This window comes from Adiantum capillus-veneris, chromosome 8 (assembly GCF_014529385.1).
Source record: "Adiantum capillus-veneris isolate H3 chromosome 8, ASM1452938v2, whole genome shotgun sequence".
Taxonomy (NCBI): Eukaryota; Viridiplantae; Streptophyta; class Polypodiopsida; order Polypodiales; family Pteridaceae; genus Adiantum; species Adiantum capillus-veneris.
Genome location: NC_140938.1, coordinates 167,177,709 through 167,195,442, shown reverse-complemented (window position 1 = coordinate 167,195,442; position 17,734 = coordinate 167,177,709).

Genomic DNA, 17,734 nt, shown 5'->3' with positions numbered 1-17,734 from the left:
GCTGTCTTCCTTCTGTTTCCTGTTTCACCATCTTCAACAATTGGTATCAGAGCGAGGTGATTTCCAGAGCCTCTACTTGCATTTTCGCGTCCGCGCGCGCAATCACAGTTTTCAGGCAGTTTTCGGAAAATTTGCTCGTGGGAGCATCCTCGACGTTCCGGGAGTATTCTGAGTAGGTGACCTAGGGTTTTACCCCCCTTTCGAAGCCGTTCGAGCCCTCAGAATTTTGTTCTGAGCAAGGTAGCAGAAGTTACTTTTCGGAGGCGTTTAGATCAAGAGGGTGTGCTTTTTGACAGATTTTCTTCAGGTAAACAGTTCTTTTGGGAAGCAGCTTGTCTTAGCTTTGTGCTGAGATTTTGTGTAGAGTTTTGCTTGGATTGGAGAGGAGATTTGTGACTCTCTTGGAGGATCTTTTGCTCTCTTGTGTGCATCCACAGTATGGCTCAATCTACGGAGAAAGAGATTTTTGGTGCGTTTACATCCGAAGACAAATTGGATGGTACCAACTATTCTCTTTGGTCTTTTATGGCCAAAAATATTTTGGTTGGTAAAGGATTGTGGGATTATGTATGTGGAGATGAAGTTCGTCCAATTAGCATTACACCTGCCACGCCTGGTCGTGGTGCAGCTGTTGGTGCAGGACCCTCACAAGTCACTCCAGAGCAAAAGAGATGGGATACTAAAGATGCACAAGCTATGGCTGTGATTGCCTTAACCATAAAGAGGACAATCACACCACATATCAGATCTTGCAGAACTTCTAAGGATGCTTGGAACACTCTGCAAGCTATGTTTGGAGGAAGAAACGCTGCCAGAATAGAGTTTTTGAAAAAAAAACTTGACAAAATACAGATGGACGAAGGTGACGATATTGTCGAGCATCTTACAAAAATCACGGATCTTAAAGAGCAATTGCTTAGCATTGATGAAGTGATTCCAGAGAAGGACTTGGTTTCCAAAACACTCAATTCACTACCACCATCTTATTTGACTTTTCAAACTTCTTTGACTCTGTCTTTGCGAGCTAATCCTGAGCCTCTTCATTTTGAAGAGTTAGTGGCTTTGCTATTGCAGGAGGATCAATCACGTAAGAACAAGTCTTTACAGGTGGATGGTATGGATCATGCTCTTGTTGTACAGAACAAAAACAAGGGTAAAGAGAGTGCTCCTTACTCCAAGTCTAGTGCAGGACAATCTTCAGAGAAGTCTAAAGGTGATTCCGATAAGTCCAAGAAGAAAGGTAAATGTCATTACTGCAAGAAACCTGGTCACTACATTAGTGAGTGTAAAAAGCGAATTGCTAAAGAAAAGAAGAAAGAGTCAAGTTTGGTTGTTTCAGCTTCTGGTGATTCTTCTACAGCTAAAGAAGAGTCTGCAAACTTTGTGCAGGATTCTTATGCTTTTGTAGTATGTTCAGATTTTTTTGCTTACAGTGTTGACAAGACACAAATGATTTGGTACTTTGATAGTGGTGCATCCAGGCATATTACTTCAACGAAGGATTTGTTTTGTTCATTGGATGCAGCTCCAGCAGGAAAGAAGGTGACATGTGCAAATAATGCTTCTTATCCAATCAAAGGCGTTGGTAAGATTTTGATTACCATTTCAGATGGTTCAGATTTATGCTTGCCATATGTCTTATATGTTCCACGGATCAAGAAGAATTTGTTGTCTGTATCCTCTCTTGCAAAAAATGGTCTTCGGGTCATTTTGAGGATGACAGATGTGTTGTACGAGATCGAGAGAATGGTTATTATCTTATCACTACAGGTACGCTGGAAAATGGACTATTTGTGCTAGATCGTTATGAAAAGCAGATTTAGGTATGTATTGCAGAAACAAAGACTCAGGCCATGCAGGATGCTGAGTTGTGGCATGCTAGATTTGGGCATGTTAGTTATGGCAGTTTGATGACTTTACAACGTCATAATATGGTGCATGATTTGTCTTTATTGGAGATTCCACCAAGACATGTATGTGAAGGTTGCGTTCTTGGAAAGATGCACAAATTTGCATTTTCGCAGGATGGTTCAGTTAGAGAGACACGAAAGTTGCAGCTTGTACACAATGATGTATGTGGTCCTATGAGGACGCCATCTATAGGAAACAGCCTTTATTTTGTGACCTTCATTGATGAATTTTCCAGGTTTTGTTGGGTGTATCCACTCAAAGCAAAGTCGGATGTGTTTTCAATTTTTCAACATTATGTCGCCATGGTTGAAAATGAAACAGGTTGCAAAGTACAGACTCTTCGTACCGATCGAGGAGGTGAATACATGTCAGGTGCATTTAAGGATTTTTTGGGAAAGAAAGGCATTAAACACCAATGCACTATGCCATACACACCACAACAGAATGGTGTTGCAGAAAGGAAGAACAGGTCTTTAATGGAGACGGCTAGATGTATGCTCAAGGCTAAGAGTTTTCCTCATAAGCTATGGATGGAGGCAGTTGCTTGTGCAGCACATGTTTTGAACAGGTGTCCTACTCGTGCCTTGAAGACCATTACTCCATATGAAGCTTGGTATGACAGAAAACCTTCAGTCAGTTATCTTCGTGTTTTTGGTTGTCTTGCTTATGCTCACATCCCTCAGCAGTTACGTGGGAAGCTTGATGATAAGGCAATCAAATGTATATTTGTGGGGTACAATAGTGGAAGTAAAGGTTATAGACTTTACAATCTTGTTACAAACAAGATTTTTGAAAGTCGTGATGTAATTTTTGCAGAAACTACTGCTCAACCTATGGTTGCTTTTGATGTACCTCATATGCAGACACATGATGTATTTGAAGGTTTGCTTCCTTCTTTTGTGGAGAATCAAGAATCACAACAGGTTGATAATCTTGATCAATCTTTTGATCAGCATGTGACACCTCATGATGTAGAGGAAATTGTGCGTGAAGAGGAAGAAGTTCTCAGGGGAGAAAGAACCTTGCCTAAATGGGTTCAAAAAACTTTGCAGGATAGCAAGTTGGATGCATCGTTGCCACAAAAAACACGTGCTGGTACTACTTTTGACAGAGAGCAAGTAGATTTGGCTTGCTTTAGCACTCTTTGTGATGCAGATGAGCCTGATTCATTTGAACAAGCTTTAGAGTGTGTTCAGTGGAAAGATGCTATGCAGCAAGAAATTGATTCTATTCATAAGAATCATACATGGGATCTAGTGGACTTGCCTACAGGTAAAAAGCCTATTGGTACAAAGTGGGTTTTTAAGGTAAAAAGGAAACCAGATGGTACTGTTGACAGGTACAAAGCAAGGCTTGTGGAAAAAGGCTATGCGCAACAGAAAGGCATAGATTATGATGAAACCTTTGCTCCTACTTCTCGTGCGTCCACAGTTAGATCACTAGTTGCAATTGCTGCTCATCATGGTTTGAAAGTGCATCAGTTGGATATCAAAACTGCTTTTTTGAATGGTTATTTGCAGGAAGAATTTTATGTAAGTCAACCAAGTGGTTTTGTTGTAAAAGGTCAAGAGCAAAAGGTATGTAGATTGCATAAAGCTTTGTATGGTCTCCAACAGGCTCCAAGAGCATGGTATGAGAAGATACATACTTATTTGATTGGCCAGGGATTTCAGAATAGTCCAACAGAAAGTACTTTGTATGTCAAAAAGAGAGATGGAGTTCTCATTATGCTAACACTTTATGTGGATAATATGCTGCTTACAGGCAATAATGCAAATGAAATTGAAGCGTTTAAAGATGCTTTGAGAAAAACCTTTGAGATGTCTGATCTTGGTTTGCTACATTGTTACTTGGATATTCAGTTTGTGGAATCAGAGGATGGCATATACATGTTGCAGGCAAAATATTTGCATAAAATTCTAGACAAGTTTGGTATGCAAAATTGTAAACCAATCCCTACACCCGTAGAAATTGGATCAAAGTTGAGCATGCATGATGCTGGACAACCTTTTGATGTACATACTTATGCAGCAGCGGTTGGTTGCTTGATATATTTGGCAGGCAACACTCGTCTAGACATTCAATTTGGGGTTTCACAAGCAAGAAGATTTATGCACAACCCAGGTATGCATCATTGGCAGGCTGTGAAGCGCATACTTCGTTACCTTTCAGGTACCCCTAATCTTGCCATGTTCTTTCCAAGGGGGGATATGTATGGAAAGCACAGTTCTATGCAGCTTCTTGGTTACAACGATTCAGATTGGGCTTGTGATTTTGACACACGACATTCCACAAGTGGCAATTGTTTTTTCTTGGGAAATGCATTTATATCTTTGCTAAGCAAGAAGCAACCCACAGTGGCTACATCAACTCGTGAAGCTAAGTACAGGGCAGCTTTCACGTCAACAGTTGATTGTGTATGGATACGCAGGTTATTGGCAGATCTTTGTGAGTGTCAACAGGCACCCACTACCATTTTCACTGATAGTCAAAGTGCTATGGAAGTTGCAAGGAATCCAGTATTTCATGCAAGAACAAAGCACATAGAGGTTCACTACCACTATGTCAGGGAAAGGCTACATGCAGGGGAGATCACACTAACTTACTGTCCTACACAGGATAACATTGCAGATCTATTTACGAAGGCGTTATCACGAGAAAAGTTTGAAGCTTTCCGAAAATCTTTGGGCTTACTCTAATACACATGATGATCTGCTACCTTTTACGGATTCACACTATCACTACAGGGGGGATTTGTAGACATGTAATAGTGTTAGTGTGTATACGCGCTTCACCAGGGGCACTTTTCTTCCACTAGGTTTTTCCCCCTGGACATCCGGTGTGAAAGGACACCTTATCTCTTAGGGTTTCATATAAGCTTTGTAGCTCTGAGTTTGTATACACTATTATTCTAATACAGAGAGAGAGAGAGAGAGACTACAGAGATCTCGTACGCAAGCTCTGTGTCTTCTCCTTCTCCATCTTCTTCCTACTCTGAGTTGATGTCTTCCTTCTGTTTCCTGTTTCATCATCTTCAACAAAAAATACTTTTTTGACCATGAAGTAGGTTAGGGGACCTTTTAAGGAGGGAAAACTTGAAATTTGAAATTTTTAGTGTATTTTTAAATCCAGGCCAAAAAGTGGGGGAAAAAAGGTGAAAGTGGTCCCCCCCCCCCCTCCCTTTCCCCTAGCCACCTCCCTTACCTTCTCACTAGGTAAGAGGCCATAAAGAGGTGTAAGGCTACCTTGTCCCCCTACTTTTTTGAGGGTATAGAGTGTGTCCACCACCCTCTTCCTATTGGCTGGCCTCTAATTAACCTTAATCCCAAAGGGCCCCTAGAGGGTTCATATTTTCCTAATGCAATAGGGCCATGGCCTATGACTGGTAGAGACAAATGTTATATTCTTAATGCAATTGACTATTTGTCAAGATGGGAAAAGGCAAAGGCAGTAAAGAATATCACTAGCAAGGATGTTGGGAAATTTTTGTATGAGGATATATGTTGTAAGTTTGGTGTACCATTGGAATTACTCTCTGATAATGTTCCGGGCTTTTGTGGAGAGTTGGTCAAATATTTATGTGAGAAGTTGAAGGTACAACATAGGTACACCCCTTTACATTATCCGCAATGCAATGGAATGAATAAAAGATTCAATGGAGAGATTATGAGGATACTTACCAAAATGACTCAAAGTCATAGTAAAACATGGGATCTTGAACTTTCATGAGCTTTGTGGACTTATAGAACATCTATGAAATTGTTGAAGATGATGAAACAGGAAACAGAAGGAAGAAAGCAACTCAGAGTAGGAAGAAGATGGAGAAGGAGAAGACACAGAGCTTGCGTACGAGATCTCTGTAGTCTCTCTCTCTGTATTAGAATAATAGTGTATACAAACTCAGAGCTACAAAGCTTATATGAAACCCTAAGAGATAAGGTGTCCTTTCACACCGGATGTCCAGGGGGGAAAACCCAGTGGGAGAAAAGTGCCCCTTGTGAAGCGCGTATACACACTAACACTATTACATGTCTACAGAAATCACGATCATGATTTTCTCTATTTCACTTGGTGTTTGGAAAGGAAGCATTGTTGCCCATTGAAGTTGAGATTCCTTCTATCAAGATGCTCATAAAGTTAAATGAAGAGGCAACAGACATGCTTGAAGAGATACTTTTGCATTTACAATGTTTACAACTTGATTGTACTCTTGCTTTTAAGCATTATGAGAAAATCAACATGATCAACAAAGAAGGTTCAATGAAACTGTGAAGGACAAAGAGATAGAGGAGGGTGAAATAGTATTAAGATACAATAGCAGATTGGATAGCACTTTTAAAAAAAGTGTCAAATCAAATGGGAGGGTCCATTCATAGTAGCGAAGAAGTACAAGAATGGAACTTATCATTTTGTTGATTTGGATGGAACCATGCACTCATCTAGAGTTAATGGATACATGCTCAAGAAGCATGTGCCAAGAATGATGACAATTGTAAAAGATGATATGTTTCTTGAAGAGCATGACAACTCAAATATCGCTTTACATCAGAGGTAACTTCTAGGGATGATCTGCGCTACCCTGGAAATTGTTAGTGCTGCTCATCAATGATCTAGAAAACTACGGGGTTGGCAAGTTATGGCAAGTTTTATACAACTAAAAAAACACCTAAAGATTTTATGGATGCTTGCCAACTTGTTGAAAGAATTTGCATATATATATGCCATGTACATACTCAAGCGTGCTCAATCAAGGTCACCGTCATTAGGGAAAATTTGGACTCTCAAAGGGACCCTATAAGGACTTTGACTTTCTCTCCTTTGTCCAAAATGGGCGCACGGTAAATTTTTTATAAATGAAATCAAAACTTATCGGACCTTTCGAATTTAGGATGTACTCATCGAGATCTATCCATTGATATATAGCATACTGTTACCATATACATGTGGTAGTGATATGTGTGAACACACTACGATCGCCGGGGCATTTTTTCCCTCTTTAGGAGGTTTTTCCCCCCGAGCATTGTATATACACCCATCACTCTAGGGCTATCCATCTTTCCATTGGACACTAAGTAACACACTCTCTATTGTGTGCCTTGAGCTTCCTTCGTCTTCTCCAAGCTGTATGCATTTCTCTGCAACCCTAATTCCAACAATGGGTATCAGAGTAGGTTATGTCCTCTTGCGCTTAGTCGCCAGCTGCTCCAGCACAAGCCTGCTCACTTTATCTGATTACAGTGAGGTTTGGTGAGCGTTCGCAGGTCAACAAGTAATGCAGATAAGCTCGTAGAGCTTAGTCTGCTCAGATTTTTGATTCGGGCTCATTTCGGCCTCCGTTTCCACTACAGGCAGGTCTGCACAAGCAATTTCGTCATTTTATGCAAAATTTCTGTCAGTGCCAATTTTTGCATAATAGGTTCCTTATAGTCTTCTACGGTTTGTGCTATATAGCACGTGTTGTTCTAGCTCCGTTTCTCCTATTTGCGGGCAGTTTTCACATCAGGTGCAACATTTACCATGGCTGACAACAACACAGATGTCTTCAAGATGTTTGCTGCTGAGGACAGGTTGGATGGGGACAATTACCCTATGTGGGCTTATATGATGCAACACGTTTTTGTGTCAAAGGACGTCTGGAATATTGTGTAGGGCATTGATGTACATCCTGGTTCTGAGGATGTAGGCGATGTTGAGGATGTTGCAGGTCTTGTTGCAAGGATTGCTGCTATTAGAGTTGTTTTGCCTACGATAGAGCAAGATCGTTGGGATGTAAAGGATGCACAGGCTTATGCATTGATTTGTGTTGTCTGTGAAGTGCACCATTGTTCCTCACATCCATTTAGCAAAATCTGCAAAACAGGCTTGGGATATTCTAGCAAGTCTTTATGCAAGCCGGAATGAGGCTAAAATTGCTTTGTTTCCTAAAGAGCTGGAGTCGAAGATTATGCATGAGGAAGATGATATGGACACTTTTCTTGCTGGTGTCAAGGATATCAATGAGCAACTTATTTCTACAGGTGAAGTCATTTCAGACAGTTCCCTTGTGCAGACTGTTCTTGATGCCTTACCAGATTCTTACTAGACTTTTGCTAGTCCATGGAGACTTATGACCCAAGGAAATCCAGAAGTTGTCAAGTTTGATGCATTATGCACATTGATGTTGCAATAGTTACTTTCCTGAAAAAACAGGACTAGATAGCATGCAATTGAGCAGGCTTTTATTGCTTCTCAAAGAAAGGGTGGTAACAGCAATGCACCCACTTCTTATGGTTCTGCTGCGAGTGGCAAAACTTATGTTCCTAATGCTTTTGATGGTAGCAATTCGTCTAGAAATTCTAGTGATAAGGGCAAAAAGAAGATGCGTTGCCATTATTGTAAAGCTAATGATCACTTGATCAAGCAGTGTCCTAAGTTGAAGGCAAAAGAGGCTAAGAATAAAGAGGGTGGTTACACTGCAAATGCTGGTTCCACTACAAATGCAGCCATTGTTGAGGCTTTTAGCGTGGAGTGCACTTACAATCCTGCTATCCACGATGCATGCTTGTCAGGTACTACAGATTCACATGTGTGGTATTTTGACAGTGGTGCTACAAAGCACATTACCTCACATTGTGAATTGTTCACCTCTCTCAAGTCTATCCCTCATGGACATTTAGTCACTTGTGCCAACAATGCCTCTTATCCAGTTCAAAAAGTTGGAAAGATAATGCTTACTATTGCTAATGGTAGTTCTTTCACACTTGTTGATGCACTTTATGTACTTGGGATCAAGAAGAATCTCTTGTCTGTATCCGCACTTGCTAGACTTGGACTTGTAGTCAAATTTGTGGATGACAAATGTACAATTCATGATCTCAGTTTTGGTGATGAAATTGTTGCATCTGGCCTTTTGTGCCATGGGCTGTATAAGCTCACTTTGTATGACAAGTGTTGTTGGAAGAGCGACTCACACACCCATGAAGTGCATGCAAACACTACCTAGATCAACATAATGTCAATCGAGGACACAGATGACACGATAGGCACACGGAGGAAATCTCTTTAGCTTGTGAGGCTGAGACCATCCTACACATACAACACTCTGGAAGGCCAACTATACCACAATCAAGAACCTCACTGCTCTCAACTACACCACCTAGCCACATACGCACATACAGAAGGTAACTCACCTAATCATGCCAGATTCATACAAAACTTAAGGAACACCATCCCCTCACTAGGATACACCTGTACCTACGCTTCTACACTCAAAACCCTCACTCTAAACCCGTCTGCAGAAACGCGTAGGATGACATAGCAAAATTTTGAAAGTGCCCGAAATTGAAATTTATGAGTACCTATGTGTAGCTTATGTCGCCACGATTCTATAGACTACTAGCATGCAGAAAAAAGACATCGTTTGATACACTTATGGCCACAAATAGCTCATAGATGCGTCGGCGTGTGCGTCTCGTCTCGCGTGGAATACTTGGCGTTGTTGCATAGCTCTCCTCGAGCCTACAACAATGGTGCACTCGGATCTCCAATGTGTTGAGCGAGCCGGGCGTAGCTAGAAAATAAAGATCACACTCACTCTCTTTCTCTCTCACACACAGTAGACGGCAGCGCTAAAGTTTTGATTATTATAAAAGTCTTTTTTTTAACAAAATGACCTAGGTACCTTATATACTAAGGCTACCTTAGGTTTAACAAAAAATGGGGTTGAAAGGGTCAAATGGCTTTGTATTTACAATCTGGAAGTGCCATTGCACCCCGGCTTCTGAAACTAGAATAACTACTCATTACAAATGACGTTTATAGCCATAATCCGCAACATTTCATAACTCGCAAAAGATAAGACTTTGGTACGAAACTTGAGTTATGTTGTGCTGTTGACCCAGCGGTCAACACTCCCCCCTTCCACGTTCATGTCGTCCCCGACATGACTTGATTGTCGATGGCGATGTGGTCTTTGCTGTCGTTTTGGCTTCATCTGTTGCACTGCTTGTAACTTTGTTGAACCACAACAAGAACTATGATCCATTAGAGCGGACATCTATCATCATAACCATTCATCTTTTGAGATCCTCTGATTACTTTTATGTCTGCTCTTCTTCATTGGGGACTTCTTTGTTCCTGTGCAATCACGTTGTTAGTGTTGTCTGCAGCTTTGTCATTGTAGGCCATTCTTCGACTCGCCATTGAGGAGACGTATGCTATAATCTGAAATTGGTGCTCCAATTCATTTGTCAAGTGATTTGAGTAGCATTTTCTTATTGTTGATGTAGAAGGAATATGTACAAGAGGATGGTGATAGGTGTCTTTAGATTAGGTCTAAAACCTGGATGACCAAAGGGAAAAAATCCCAGTGGGAAAAAAAATGCCTTTGGTATACGCTCTTAGTGGAGTTGAGCAGTTGAACGTGAAGTACATGTTCATGAAAGGTGAGTGCTTGGGTGAATCATGGAAAGAGTGCCTGATGCAAGTTCCAATTATGGGACACTCTATATGCATATGAGAAATTTGTCACCAAAAGCATGCAATGTGAAAGAAGGAGATGATGGGTGTTTCGAGGAAAAAATGTAGCCCATGTGACATCAAAAGATGTCTCAATAGCTTCCACCTTTCCAAGAAGGGTTGTCGATGTAGAAGTTTCTCCACTCGTGTCTCACTATGCTCAATACGTGAGTGTCTTTTGGACCTTCTCCTTCACTTCACCAGACTTTAGTACTTAGACTTCGACTCTTTTTCTCACCTATACCAACATGAGTGACACAACGTAAATATGCTCAACTCTTCCAGCTTGAGTAGTACCTAGAATAGCTAAGATGCTTAAACCACAGAGAATATTACTTGAAGCTTTGGGACTAACACCTCACTCATTTTGTGGCTTAGCTACTCGACTCTGACTTGTATGACTTGTCGGTTGCATGTTGACACTGCTTTGTGACAAGTTCTTCGGCTGTTGTAGTGGCTGCTGAGACATACTTCGTGAAGTTTCATCGTTTTCTTGTACCTTCTTCTCTTTGTAGTGCTCAGGCCTCTCGTCAGTCTTTTCTTCATGTGGATTATGGATTTTTTTATTTTTTCTTAATAATAAACAAAGAAAATCTTAAAACAACTCAACAAAAGAAAAATAATTCAAATAGAAATCTAAATGCTATGTACACTATACACATGTCCCTAGGGGCTCATATATGGATTTTGTCCCCATACTCCTCTGTAACACTACTATGAGGGCATATACTCTAAATTTAGTCAAAAAATTATTACAATAAAACACCAAAAATTCAATGCATCTCACAAAACATTGCCCTCTAATAGTCATAATGTTAGGTCCGCATTCAAAATGCCTCTCCCCTTCCTATTTGGAGTCATCCTTTATGACAGGGTATCGCAAAGGGTATGTGTTGTGCTTGGGCAATTAAAAGTTGTGCCTATGCAGGCCTTGTAATGTAGCCCTATTATGCATACACAGTCAATGCATGGAAAAGATTTATGTTGTGCAAGATGTGGGTATAAGCAATTTTCTTATTGGCATTTGTTGGCGAGGCTTCCTATTCTAAGCAATGTAATGGTCTTTGAAGCTCATGTATCATTGCTTGATTGAAGCGACTTGCTCTCTTCTAATTGTACTGTAATTGTGGGAAGAATTGTAAGAACTCAAGTGGCGATGCACTGACAACAGTTTTGTTGCTGGCTCTCGTTTGGGAACCCATACTTTCCCGTGCTTCGTTTGTGTTTGAAGAGACTTCTTTGGGATCCACCTTTTTGTTGTGTGAGTCAACAGTGGTCTTTGCTTCAGCCCTTGTACGCTTGGTTGGGGACGGGATTTAGGCTTTGAAAGTTGATATTGTGGTTGTTTTGGAATCCAAATGAATTCCTGACTTTTTTGTGCTTGATCAACTTCTTTGGAGCCCAAACCTGAGTCGTGAAATCTTGCGACTTTGTGATATTCTTACCTGTTCGTGCACGCTTTCCTTGTTTTTGTTTTGGTGTTGGATCTTGTGATTTGTCATTAGAGATCTTTGTCTTCTTGATCCATATCTGTTTTTGGCCGATCTGGCTTTTTGGTATCCAGATTTGTCGAGATTTTTGTCTTTGACTTGTTGTCCTGTTCTTTTGACCTGTCATGGTTGTTGCTGAAGGGGTTGGTGATAGTGATGGTCTGAGTTGATGATAGGGGATGTCGTAAGATTCATCACTATCACTACTATCCTCAGCAAGGTTGACTTCTTGTACTTTCCCTTGATTTTTTGGCTGGTAGTGGAAAGTTACTGTCTGTTTGCTCGTGGGTGGTAGTTTCTTGGAGGACTTTTCTAGCCCATTGATTAGAGCATTGTTAGCTCGTTGCTCTGGTCGTATTCCTCCTAGCTGAGTTTTTGCATCCTTATTAGGAGCCATGTATGAGGATGCTTGTGGTGGCTGTGTGTTAACCCTCATGGCACACGGACACCCATCACCTACGACGGACGTGTATTATGTATTTGGTAGAGTCAGGTATCGGGCTTGTCGGACCAATAGGGAAAGGTAGAGTGATCGCCGATGAGAGGTGCACTTTAACTTGGACATTCAAGGGATTAGTTGGTTAAGCATGGGCGCCCAAGTGTGAATGGGGTGAGCTCCTATAAAAGCCAACTAAACCTAATTTTTACTCATTCTCTCATTTGTGCAATTGAAGAGTGCTCTTGCTCCATCTCCATCTTCTTCTTCTTCACCTCCTTGTGTGTGTGTGTGTGAGAGAGAGAGAGAGAGGGAGAGTGTGTGTGCGATCGAGCATTACGAAGGCACGACGGCGGCGAAGCGGTTGAGCGCGGCACGACTGCAGCTTCTTCTTCATCGCGGCGAGGAATCCACCACGAAGGCGAGCGTAGAGCGGTGAGTGACACACCCTTTGTTTTCTTGAGCTTGCTAGTTTAGGCTGGTTGTGTGCTTGGAGCCGTTTGTGGCTCGCATACGGTGTATTGGCAAGTCCCTTGCTTCGACAGTGCGGCAAGGAGCGCACATTTTTGGCGCCGCTGCCGGGGATATGCCCTACACTAAGCTCGGTTAGCACTTTACGCTTCCTTGTGGTGCAATCTCTATCATAGGAAAGAGCAGGGAAGGAGTGTGTGGAGATTTGTGTTTTTTGCGTTTTCTGCAATTTCTGTTAAGTTTCAATTTCTGCTATTGTCTGCGTTTTTTCAATTTCTGCAATTTCTGCATTTTCAAGTTCGGCGTTTTCAATTTCTGCAATTTTCTGCAGTTTCTGCGTTTTTGCTGCATTTTCTGCAATTTTTGCGTTTTTTTTGCATTTTCTGCATTTTCTGCGTTTTTTTGCAATTTCTGCAATTTTTTGCGTTTTTTTCAAGTTCTGTATTTTCTGCATCAACAAAAAAAAAAAAAAAAAAAAATTAAAAGGAAAAAAATCGGAAATTAAAAACGCGAGCGAGTGGGCGGCGATATTTTTCGAAAATAAAAAACGTGACTCTAAAAACGTACGGGTTGGTTTGTATAAAAGATAGATCGGGATCGGGATCATTTTCCCAAGCCCAAGCCCAAGCCCAAGCCCAAGCCCAAGCCCAAGCCCAAGCCCAAGCCCAGGCCTCAGTCCTCAGTCTTATGATATATACTAGACTCACTCTTATATATATACCCTACTCCCTCAAGAGAGAATGAGAGCACGTGGGACAAGTCCTCCACTCTCCTCCTTTCTCTTCCCACTTGCACCCTTAGACTTTCTAGTTTGGGCCTAGTTCCCTACTGGAAATTGACAGTTTTAGGGATTCCGAGGGCATAGAGTGACCAAACGGAGGGCTGTAAAGCACGGCACGACCCTCTGACCGATACGCTCGTTTTGAGCTATCACACGGCCCATTCCACGACACGCTCTAAAAATTCTAGCAAAAAAACAAACAAAAAACACGCTAAAAACTAGTCACAAGGCCTCCTAGAGCAGCTTTTTGACACCTTAGGGTATCAAAAGCACATGCACTTACGCTCTGGGCGGGTGCTAGAACACGATCATATTGAGGGTGCCTCTGTTCATACGGATACCCATTACCCATCCACGATAAGCTCTAGACCCTCAGCGGGGACACAAGGTAGCACCACCCAAGACCCTAAAATAGCCGCTAGTGATTCCTCCTCCGACTCAGAAATCATGGAAGCATACCCTACCCAAAACACTGAGAGAGAAGGCCATGCACCTCCCGAAGCTCCACAGCCTAGTACTAGTATGTTTAGCCGTTTCATGGAAACATTAGGTAGAGCTATTCGCTCGGAACCTGATGCAAATGAAGCACACGAAGAGGATGGGTTGGACTCTGACACACCTCTACGATACCCCATTGAGTTAAATAGTGCCTATGGAAAAGTGCTATATAACGCCTTATTGGACACGGGTGCTAAATACAATCTGCTATCCTATGGGGTGTGGTGTCAGTTAGGGAAGCCACCTCTATCTGAGAGTATTATCCAAGTCAAGGGTGTCAACAAGAAAAAAACTACGGTTTTTGGAATCTGGCACACTTCTGTCAGTTATGACAATGGGGTGGTAGCTCAAGACTTTTTGGTCATGCCTACTGGAACTATGGAGGGTAATATAAACCTAGGCCGCACGTGGATGATAGCCACCAAATGCACTATTGATTGGGGGACTGGGGGTGTTACAACGCAAAAACCAACTCTTAGCCCTACCACTCAAGCCATAGTCCCTGAGATATTGCCCAAGGAAATAAAACCCAAGACATTGCATGTCCAGGAGGTTGAACCATACGTCCCCATAGCCCAACTCTCTAGAGCTTCAACTAATGTAGTTGAAAGAAAGCTTGAGACACACAAGAACCATCCTAATATAACAGAGAAAACATACAAGTGGGTCCCTAAAGCTTCTTTAGTGACCATAGCTAGTGCTAAAAGACAGAAGCCTTGTAAGAAACGTACCAATCACTCCAAGAAAAGTAAGAAAATGTTGCGATGGATCCCTAAACGACTATTGGAAGCCCAAGGCTACTATCAAGGAAATGATCAAATCTGGGTGCCAAAACGTAGATTGTACTCTTACCTATCACATGGCCCATATAAACCCAATCCTGTGGCTCCAAAACAAATTGAAAATCGCGGAAAGGAAAAAATCATGGAATGTTACACACCCGTTCTAGAGCTAGTTTGGGTACCAAAGAAAGAACGATTTGTTCCACTTAGCTCAGGAAGGGGGGAGTCCCATGAAGATTCTAGCTCCTCATGTAATACATCCATAAAGGTAAAAGCTTCTACACAGCCTCCATCTATAGTAGTGGACCTCAATGAAGCTACAAAAGAATCCACACCTCCCAGTGTTCAAGAATCACCTAATGAACCACTTCAAGTTCGATCCTGGGAGAGTGCCTTACCACCGTTGCAACTTGACAAGGTACCTAGGGTAATAGAAAACTACTGGCAAAAATCCTCACCTATTACCAACTGGAACAATTGGTTTCAAAGGGTGACAAGCTCATTTCAAACAGTATGATCTACCCAAGGAAGGGGGGAGTGTTTGTGGACATCCATCATTCACTTGTTTCCCTCTCAACCTTTTTCCCTGACCTCTTAATTTCCGATCTTAGGGAATGTACATATAAACCTTTATACTCACAAAAAAAAAAAAAAGAGCAAGAGCAATTAGCAAACGAGTATGCACAATAAAAGTCAAAACATTGACTCAGACCTACACATGTCACATCTGGTACAGTGAAACAAAAACTTATGCCATAAAACACCTTTGATCCTCATCACTTGAGTGATGGAGGGTAGGTAAGATTAGTACGATAGGAGTGTTTCTGTTTTAGAGTTGAGTGATTAGCAAAGTTCTCTTTTCCCACTAATGTGCCTCCTGGAGGTATTCTTTTTGTTTCCTAGTGTGTACAGGAGCGTGTTGCTATTGATAGGATTTGGATCTTCATGGAACCTTCAAATCAAGCGCGACCATCAACACAAACAGGTGTTTCTTGTCCATTAGCATTGCCCTTATCTTTTTTGCATCTATGATTGTCTGCTTTGATTGTGATTGGTAGCATACTATTCAGCGCATTGGCTTAGTATCCAACATTTAATTCAATGCAATCTTTTGTCATAATCACTTGTTTAGGTGTAAAAATCAAGCAGTCCGACTAAGCTAGTTTGACCAAGTTAGGTGTTAGAAATCTTCTCTTAATACCATGGGGAATGCCTTCCTAATAAGCAATGGTTACTTAGGTTCTTAATCCGATTTAGGCAGCATTGTGTGAAATGTACTAGGGCTTTCTAGTGGGCTTAACCCTAGTGACCTTTAGCTTAAGTATTATAAAGGGAGTTTACTAATGTGATGAGCCTGGGGAGTGTAACAGTGTTATATGACCTCCCAAAGTTACAAAATTTAAATGCTGAAAATGAACAAGCAAAAAATCAAAGTGCCACAATGTAAAATTTTAAGCTGGAAGAGAAATCTCAGCTTGATTTGGTACTTCACTCACATGTATTGCCTATGGTACTAGAGCCCTAGAGGTTCCCAGTGTGGGCGCTTTTCCTTGAAAAGCAAAAAACCCAAGGCATACAAAATAAGCACACACATCATAATTGAATCAATGTGAAAAGACCTTGGGGGGTCAAAGAAAAAGTAATCAGTCAGGCGATGATTTCATGAGAAATTCCTTTTATGGTAGCTTAACTACAAAGTTTTCTAGGTATAGCCTCTAGTCAGCCCTTGAACATGAATACTTGGCTCTCGCGATTAAACAACTTAATTGACCACAGAAAATTAAGAAGCTTACCCATGGTATTAATATTCGATCTCTAGTGCCTTTCGACCGTCAAATTAGTGACCCCAGACTTGTTTAATTTTTTACCTTTACATCTGTTTATGCATTTGATTACATTGCAATTTAATGTTCATTGCTAACAAACTGTTTGAAATTCTTTGACCCATCAATTTTTCTACCTAAAACTGCATATGCTTTTTAAGAGAATGCCATTACTGTGCCAATGTTGTTTGATTTTGCAGTGACTGAAGAAGGCTAAGGACATTCATCTCAAATGCTCTTCCACCTCGACGAACCAGCTTCAACTCAATAGCTTCCGAGGACGGAATCTACATCAGGAAGGGGGGCATGTTAACCCTCATGGCACACGGACACCCATCACCTACGACGGACGTGTATTATGTATTTGGTAGAGTCAGGTATCGGGCTTGTCGGACCAATAGGGAAAGGTAGAGTGATCGCCGATGAGAGGTGCACTTTAACTTGGACATTCAAGGGATTAGTTGGTTAAGCATGGGCGCCCAAGTGTGAATGGGGTGAGCTCCTATAAAAGCCAACTAAACCTAATTTTTACTCATTCTCTCATTTGTGCAATTGAAGAGTGCTCTTGCTCCATCTCCATCTTCTTCTTCTTCACCTCCTTGTGTGTGTGTGTGTGAGAGAGAGAGAGAGAGGGAGAGTGTGTGTGCGATCGAGCATTACGAAGGCACGACGGCGGCGAAGCGGTTGAGCGCGGCACGACTGCAGCTTCTTCTTCATCGCGGCGAGGAATCCACCACGAAGGCGAGCGTAGAGCGGTGAGTGACACACCCTTTGTTTTCTTGAGCTTGCTAGTTTAGGCTGGTTGTGTGCTTGGAGCCGTTTGTGGCTCGCATACGGTGTATTGGCAAGTCCCTTGCTTCGACAGTGCGGCAAGGAGCGCACACTGTGTCTTCACCGAGGACCTTGGAATCCACTTTTAATGCACTTTATTCGTGTAGCGATGACATTGATTCCCGAGTCATTGATCTTCTTGAAGCTCGAAGTGTTCTACAGAGTCATAGAACTCCTTGTCTTCTTCATCTTTTGATTCTCCACATTTCTTAGTT